This window comes from Stegostoma tigrinum, chromosome 19 (assembly GCF_030684315.1).
Source record: "Stegostoma tigrinum isolate sSteTig4 chromosome 19, sSteTig4.hap1, whole genome shotgun sequence".
In the NCBI taxonomy this organism is placed as follows: domain Eukaryota; kingdom Metazoa; phylum Chordata; class Chondrichthyes; order Orectolobiformes; family Stegostomatidae; genus Stegostoma; species Stegostoma tigrinum.
Genome location: NC_081372.1, coordinates 57,380,376 through 57,388,725, shown reverse-complemented (window position 1 = coordinate 57,388,725; position 8,350 = coordinate 57,380,376). Strand labels below are relative to the sequence as shown.

Here is an 8,350-nt window from a genome sequence, read left to right as displayed (position 1 = left end):
GCAGAAGGACCTGGATGGGCTAGGAGTGTGGGCAAAGAAGTGGCAGATGGAATACAATGTGGGAAAGCGTGAAACTATGCACTTTCATAGGAAGAATAGAGGTATTGATAATTTACTAAATAGGGAAAGGCTTCAGAAATCTGAAGCACAAAGGAACTGGGAGTTCTAGTTCAGATTCTCTTGAGGTTAACATGCAGTTTTTAGATGGCAGTTAGGAAGGCAAATGCAATGTTAGCTTTCATTTTGAGAGGGCTAGAATACAAGAGCAGGGATGTACCATATTGCACTGATGCTTTATTAAGGTCTTGCCAGGCCACATTTGTGAGCAATTTTAAGCCCTTTATCCAAGGAAGGATGTGCTGGCCTTGGAAGGCCTCCAGACAAGATTCACAAGAATGATCCTGGGAATAAAGGGCTCGTTATTTGAGGAGCAGGTGAGGGCTCTAGATTTGCAGTTTAGAAAGATGAGGGGGGAGCTCATTGAAATTTATAGGCTACTGAGTGGCCTGGATAAAGTGGATGCAGGGAAGATGTAGGATCCAACTGCACAGCTTCAGAGAGAAGGGATGAGCCTTTAGAACTGAGACAAGGAGAAGTTTCTTCAGCCAGAGGGTGGTGACTCCATGGGACTCATTGCCTCACAGAAGGTGGTGGAGGCCAAGTCATTGAGGCTGAAGACAGAGATAGATAGGTTCTTGTTCAGTACGGGATCAAAGGTTATGGGAAAGAGGTAGGAGAATGGGATTGAGAAACATGTCAACCACTGGAGAAAACGCAATGGGCTGAATGGCCTAATTCCGTTCCTGTATGTTATGGTCTAAGGCTGTGTCATTGAATATGTTTAAGGCTGAGTTAGACTTCTGAACAACAAGGGAGTCAGGGTCTGTAAGGAAAGAAGGATTGCTGTTTAGTCAGCAGTCAGATCAGCCATGAATGTACTGAACGGCCTCATGGTCTCCATGTCTTACTCCTGCTCCTATTTCTAATGTTTCTTTTATCAGAAGTCTGTGCCAGTGATGCCAGTCCGGTGAATCTGCAACACTACTACCTGTATGCTAAACAGTGGACGTTGCATTCGAAAAACAAAAGCACCAAGCCATCGCACAGCAATTGGATCAGATCTAAGCTCTGCAGTCCTGCTGCCACTTCCGGTTGTGAATGGTGGTTAATTAATTAATTAATTAATTAATTAATAATTAACTGCAAAACGAACGCTGAGGCATTCGCAGCAATCTTCAGCCAGAATCGCCGAGTGGATGATCCATCTCGACCTCCTCCAGTGGTCCCCAGCATCACAGATACCAGTCTTCAGCCAATTGGATTCACTCCATGTGATAACAAGAAACAGAAGCACTGGACACTGCAAATGCTATGGGCCCTGACTACATCCCGGCAATAGTACTGAAGACCTATGCTCCGGAACTCGCCACTCCCCTGGCCAAGCTGTTCCAGTCCAGTCACAACACTGGTACCTACCTGACAATGTTGAAAATTTTTCCAAGAATTGACAATGGATTTAATGGGAGATGGTGGCTTTGTGACTGGGTTAGTAATCGCAAGGCACAGGCTAATGTAAATTCAAATCCCATCATATCAGCTATCTCGAACAACGCATTTGAAATTAACAGCCACTCTCCATACTGGTGGCCCTGAAACTATGATCAATTGCGATAAGGGAAATCCTTCTGGTTCAATGATACTCTTCTTGGAAGGAAATCTGCTTGGTCCGGTCCACATGTGACTGACTTAGCGGCCCTTTTTCAAGAAAGTGGAGCACCACCTTCTCAGGGACGGATATACGTTGGCTTTGCCAGTGAGAGCCACACACCGTGAACAAACAATTAAAAAGAGGTCATCAGTGCATTGCAGATCAATTTGTTTTGGTATAGGGCATGAGGTGCCTCACTACACTTGCTGTTACAGGTTATATTTACATCCTTTATCACGTGATACAATAGGGGCGGGGGGGGCTGTGGTGCTTAAAACATCGGCCTTTCCATTGTCCCCAAGTGTGACTTTGAACACTGTTGAGAATTGGGTCATTTGGGGAATTCTTGAGCTCTTCCCAAACTTTTACCATTTTTTCCTATGAATAAAAACGTCCCAGTTTCCCAAATGTATAGCGCCAGATAAATTGCTGACACTATTCAATGGGGTGTCATGACCTCAATGATTCTTGTGATTTTTATTACCCTTCTTTTTGTCTTCATATGCAAGAGATTTTCTCGTATTAATGGATGACGATGGGAAGGTGGGGAGGCAGGGGTGTGCCTGGGTGACCAGTTAATGCTCTGAAGTGCTCATACTGCAGAAAGAAATTTACCGTCTGCATTGTGATGTTATGCATGGATTTAATGGGACTTTAATGGTGGGCTCAAAATGGCTGGTTGTGATGCGGAGTAATGCCAACAGTATGTGTTCAATTCTCGCACTTATTGAGCCTGCCAGAGGGCTGGAAATTTCCAAATGGGCCAAATATTGCCCCCACGTTTCTGAGCATTCACATAACAAGGGGGAGATTCTGGATCCAGGCTGTCTGGTTTCTCTGGACTTATAATCTCATAACAGCACAGGTAAGCTTTTCCAGTAGAACTGGTATTATTTCATATCTCACGTCCTTGACTCATTGTTTATGGGAGTTGGGCGATAACTAGTCCATCAACTGCTTCTTTCCCAGTGGGCACCTGTTGGATCTGGCTTTATGGTCCCCTCGGTTTTCCTGTCTTTTTCTCTCATTTTTTTTCTTCAATTGATTGTTGGATTTCTTCCTGGTTCTGCATTAAATCCTCTGGGGATTTTGGCTTATTCCTTAGCTGGTTATTGTGTGCACAATTACAGCAATAGATTATGTATGGACTTAGGATGGCTCTCCAACTCTCTCTTCACATGTGCCCAGCTCATGGATGTTTCTTATTAGGTATTTATGAACATATCAGTGTAGGCCACTCAGCCCCTTCATGGCTGATCTGATTTTTATCCTCAACTCTACAAAATTTTTGCATATCCCCCCATAATCTTTCAACCCCTTGGTCATCAAGAACCTATCTCCCTCTGCCTTAGAAATATTTAAAGATTCTGCATCCTTCCTTTTGAGGAAGGGAATTCCAAATTCAAAGACTAGAGGGAATGGGTTTAAAGAGAGAGGGGAAAGATTTTAAAGGGGCCTGAGGGACAACTTTTTCACACAGAGGGTGGTGCATGGATGGAATGAGCTGCCAGAGGAAGTGGTGGAGGCTCTTTTAAAAGGCACCTGGATGGAGACATGAATAGGAGGGTTTAGAGGGATATGGGCCAAATGCTGGTAAATGGGACTGGATTTATATAGGATATCTGGTCTGCTTGGACGCTTTGGACCAAGGGATCTGTTTCCATGCTATATATCTCTGTGACTCTCTTACTCTCAATCCTTTGAGTGAGATATTTCCTTATTTCTGTTTAAGTGGTGACTCTTTGTATTAAAACAAGGTTTCTAGTCCTAGATTGTCCCACAAGAGGAATCATCATTTCCATGTGTACCCAATCCAGTCCCCCCTCAGGATCTTGTATGTTTCAATTAAGTCACGTCTGATTATTCCAAGCTCGAAAGGATACAGACCCAGCCTGTCCAGTTTTCCTCATAAGGCAATCCACTCATTCCAGGTATTAATCTTATCTGCCTTCCAGAGGGACCACACTCTCTGTGACTCCCCTGTCCGCTCCACACTCCCCTCCAACCCCACCACCCTTGGCACCTTTCCCTGCAACTGCAAGAAGTGCTACACCTGCCCCTACACCTCCCCCCCTCACCCCATCCCAGGCCCCAAGAAAACTGTCCACATCAGACAGATGTTCACCTGCACATCTGCTAATGTGGTCTATTATACCCGCTGTTCCCGATGTGGCCTCCTCTACATCGGGGAAACCAAGCAGAGGCTTGGAGACCACTTTGTGGAACACCTAGGCTCGGTTCACGACAAACACCTCAGTCGTGAACCACTTCAACTCCCCCTCCCACTCCTTGGACGACATGTCCATCCTGGGTCTCCTCCAGTGTCACAACTATGCCACTGGAGGAGCAGCACCTCATGTTCTGCCTTGGAACCCTACAACCCAATGGTCTCAATGTGGACTTCACAAGCTTCAAAACCTCCATGCTTCCGACTTCATCCCAAGAGCTGCATCCCCCTTCTCATCCCCACCTCCTTGACCCATCCGTCTTCTCTCCCTCCTATCCACTCCACTATCTACCTGCTATTACAGCCCCCCACTTCTCTCTATTTATTTCAGAGCCCCCTTCCCCTCCCCCATGTCTGAAGAAGGCTCTAGGCCGAAACATCAGCTTTCCTGCTCCTCTGATGCTGTTTGGCCTGCTGTGTTCATCCAGCTCTACACCTTGTTATCTCGGACTCCAGCATCTGCAGTTCCCACTATCTCTCATTAATCTAGTAAATCTTCTCTGAATTGCCTCCAGCACATTGACATCCTTCCATAAGTATGGTCACCAATACTGTACATGATGTTTATTTCTGATTATTTCAATGTCAGTTTCTCTGTGGATTGTGGTCTAGAGGATGTGATAGTCTTGTGGTATTATGGCCAGACTAGTGAGCCAGAGACCCAGGCAATTGGCTGGGGACTCAGATGTGAATTCTGCCATTGAATTTGAACTCAATAAAAAAATTGGAATCAAGAATCATGAATCCATTGTCGATTGTTAGAAAAACCCATCTGGTTCACTAATGCGCTTTAGGGAAGGAAACTGCCATTCTTACCTGGTCTGGCCTACATGTGACTCCCTGCCTTCAGCAATGTGGTTGACACTGAACTGCCCTCTTGGCAATTAGGGATGGGCAATAAATGCTGGTCTAGTCAAGATATGCCCATGTCCTGTGAATGAATTTGTTTTTAAACTGTGTCAGTGCTTTATCATTTAAAATAATGTTTCTTGTTCTTCGGGTCACAAGGACTATTTTTCCAGTCCTTGTCAATGTCAATGTCTGAGACCTGTTCTTCAGTACATATCCACCATGTCTTTCCTCAAGTTGGTTATAGAATCTCTACTGTATGGGAGCAGGCTATTCCGCCTATCCAGTCCACACCGACCCTTCGAAGAGCATTCCACCCCCTACCTGCATTTCCCACCCTCAACACTATGGGCAATTTAGCATGGCCAATCCACCTAACCTGCGCATCTTTAGACTGTGGGAGGAAACCGGAGCACGCGGAGGAAACCCACACAGACACGGGGAGAAAGTGCAAATTCCACACAAATAGTCGTCCAAGACTGGATTCAAACCCAGGTTCTCTGGGCTCTGAGGTAGCAGCACTAACAACTGAGCTACCATCCCTTCAGATGTAACAATCCCCTCTGCACGTGTACACCCATATCCCCAGATCATGGCATGCAGTTTTGAGTTTTAGGTGATCTTTTCAACAAGTCAGAAAAGAAGGCGTAAGCATATCTATCTTCCTTACTTTCTCCCCATGTTTCATGTGGTGGCCAAATCATCCAATTTTCTTAAAAAAAACAACCTCATGGTTAAAAGCTCACGTTTCTCCAAGACAGAGCTGTCAATGAAACAATTCCAACTGCACTTTTCTCTCACTGTATATATCCCATTTAACCACATCTCCCATTCAATCTTGTGCAATTTCCCTTCATTACCTTTCAAATACATGAGTAGGAAGGGTATAGAGGGATACAGAACCTGTAAGTGAGGACAGGGTTAGCATGGAAGGGTAAAAATCTGTTGGTGCAGGCTTGGAGGGCTGATTGTTCTTTGGTTCTAAATGGGGCCATTCCATTATTAACCATTCAGTTTGACTTTGGGGTGTTATAACAGGGAATGGCCAAACCCCTCTGATAATTAAACTAAAACACAAGCCCTGATCTGTTATGACAACAGTTGGCATTCCCCTCTAATAATTACCCCAAAACACCAAGTGAAGCTGGTCTTTCCCCTCATAATCTATTAAAAGACCGGTTTAAAGAAAGAAAATCCCTGATATCCACTTTACAAAAGAACAAGAAACAAATTTATTTATTTAACCCAACAATTAATAAAATTACAAACCAACAATTCCCCCCTTGTCTACTAACTACTCCCTAACTGATTTAAATTCTACTGGGATGGCATCTAAATAAAAACAAGCCCAACTAATATAAACCCAATTAATAAAAAGCAATAAATTATAACTTAATCTCTTCAAGTCCACACAGACTGTCTTCTCCTATCTCTTCACTAACACCTCTCTTCTGTTAAGTCTGCTATCAGGGATGTTTTATCTCTATAATTTTTTCAAATGAGGACTTTGAGCTAAAACGCTGTGGTACCTTTGATTAAGTACATGTGCTTTCTCTGAGAGCTGAATGGTGCTAACTCTCGTAAATGGCAGTTAGTTCTCCCCAATTTTCCAAATGCCCTCATCTTATATACCCCACATGACATAATCAAATTCTTATAATATGATTGGTTTCAGGGTGATGGTAACACCATCATATTTAAATTCTGTTGGCTTTCTTTATCTAGGTGCTTCATTGAAATTAATTGGCTGAATTCAAACTTGTCACAACATCAAAACAAAACTACTGTTTTACCTGCCACTTGTAAGGTCTTTTTGCTATGCTTGTTTCACCTTTTGAGGTTCGCTATGCAGGCAACTTCAGCTGCTGCTCTCAGACATAGAAATGTTTATTTTTAAAAAATTTCTAAGTACAGACAAGGCACAAATCTTTTAAAGGAGCCACACATTTTAGCTTCCTGCCTCCCACTTCACATTTACTCTAACCAGCTTTGTAATGGGGGCTCTGAAGAAGCTTTACTGTCCAGTTTAAAAATGTGCTTTTGTAACATCTTTAAAACAGAAATGAAACATTACTATGTGGGTTCTAAGCATTATCAAATTCTGTTTGTTTGTTCTTTCTTAAAGGAAAATACAATTTTCACAGAAGTAACTTTGCTCGATGATGATTGACATTTCCTTCTTTTAAAATTATCCCACATTCAAACATAGCAACAACAGGTTTGAAGGTTTCTTCTGTGCCCAGCCTCAGTGGGTGCTGTTGGGCTGACAAATTTTGTTTGTGGCTATTTCTTTTTTTCCCCGAATGCTATTTTCCATTTTTCTTCTAAAGGGAGGCTGAATAGGCTGGCCCTTCTTTCACAAGGAAGTTGAGGTGTGACTGTACAGATGTTTATAAAATCATGATGGGCGTGGATAGGGTGAATTGCAAAGATCTAAATGACTCATGATACAAATTAAAACCACCTAGGTTGTTTCCATTGGACCTGGTTTTAAATTAAAAATTTAAAATTTACATTTGATGCATCCTCTGACGCACAAGCAAAAATGCAGAAGATAAAATGATATGATCTTTGAGAAACTGAGCTTGACCAGTTCAAAATCAGGCATGATCTTATTGAATGGTGGGGCAGGTTTGACGGGCTGAGTGGTCTGTTCAGGGTCCTAATTTGTACAGTTGTATGAAATATCTTTCCACACTGTATGCAGGTTCTCGAGGACGGACATTGACCACAAGGGCAACCTATTGTCACATCTTCTTACTAGCTGCCTTGAGGTTCCAGCAAGTAACGCCCAGAACGCACAAGGCTGCATGCCAAGTGCTGGAAAATGGGATGAGGCTGGACAGCTGTTTCTTGTATGCAGTGCACCCCATCCTCTATCCACTTCCTACATCCTCCTGTTCCTGGTCTCTCATGGAAGTAAAGTGGAACCATGAAGCAGGCCATGGATCCTGTGTGCCTCTGAGTGGTCAGTTTGGCCAAAGTGACCAGTCGAGCACTCATCTCTCTCAGGATCTCTCCACCCTCTACCTCTTCTGGTTTCCCACATTCTCTTCATCTGCCTTCTATAACCCTTTGGAAACCTCCAGCCTCTGTTCCAGCCTCATTTCCCCTCAGTCACAGAAATAAAACAGATTTGTAAGAGTAGGCCCCAGCGAGATTTGAACTCGCGACCCCTGGTTTACAAGACCAGTGCTCTAACCCCTGAGCTATGGAGCCAGTACCATGACTAAGCTGGAATCAGAGCCTCAAGGAACTGTTGCGCCCAGTTTTCCATTTAAACTGCAGGGGGCAGCATCTCCGGAGGTCGTAGGCCAAATACACCGATCAAATCGGGCAGAGTTGTGCGAAACTATCCAACCACGGGACTCGTGGGCCGCTCATGGCACCAACTTTTATACCCGACCGCTCAAACGTTGCCCGTTGCTGTTGGCAGGGCTAGTCCGGACGTCTGCCCCGAACTGAGATGGCGGCCCTGCTCACTATGGGCAGCAACCCAACGCCTCGCGGCCGCCGATCGCCCCGCATCAACATGGCGGACGGCCGCGCGCCCCGAACTAACATGG

At 44.3% G+C, this 8,350-nt stretch overlaps 1 non-coding gene across 1 annotated transcript; it reads right to left on the bottom strand.

The window, feature by feature from the left end:
- Nucleotides 1–7,930: 7,930 nt before the first annotated feature.
- Nucleotides 7,931–8,003, bottom strand: trnat-ugu (transfer RNA threonine (anticodon UGU)). The gene has a single exon. It is a non-coding gene; the product is annotated as a tRNA-Thr (tRNA).
- Between the last annotated feature and the right edge of the window lie 347 nt (nucleotides 8,004–8,350).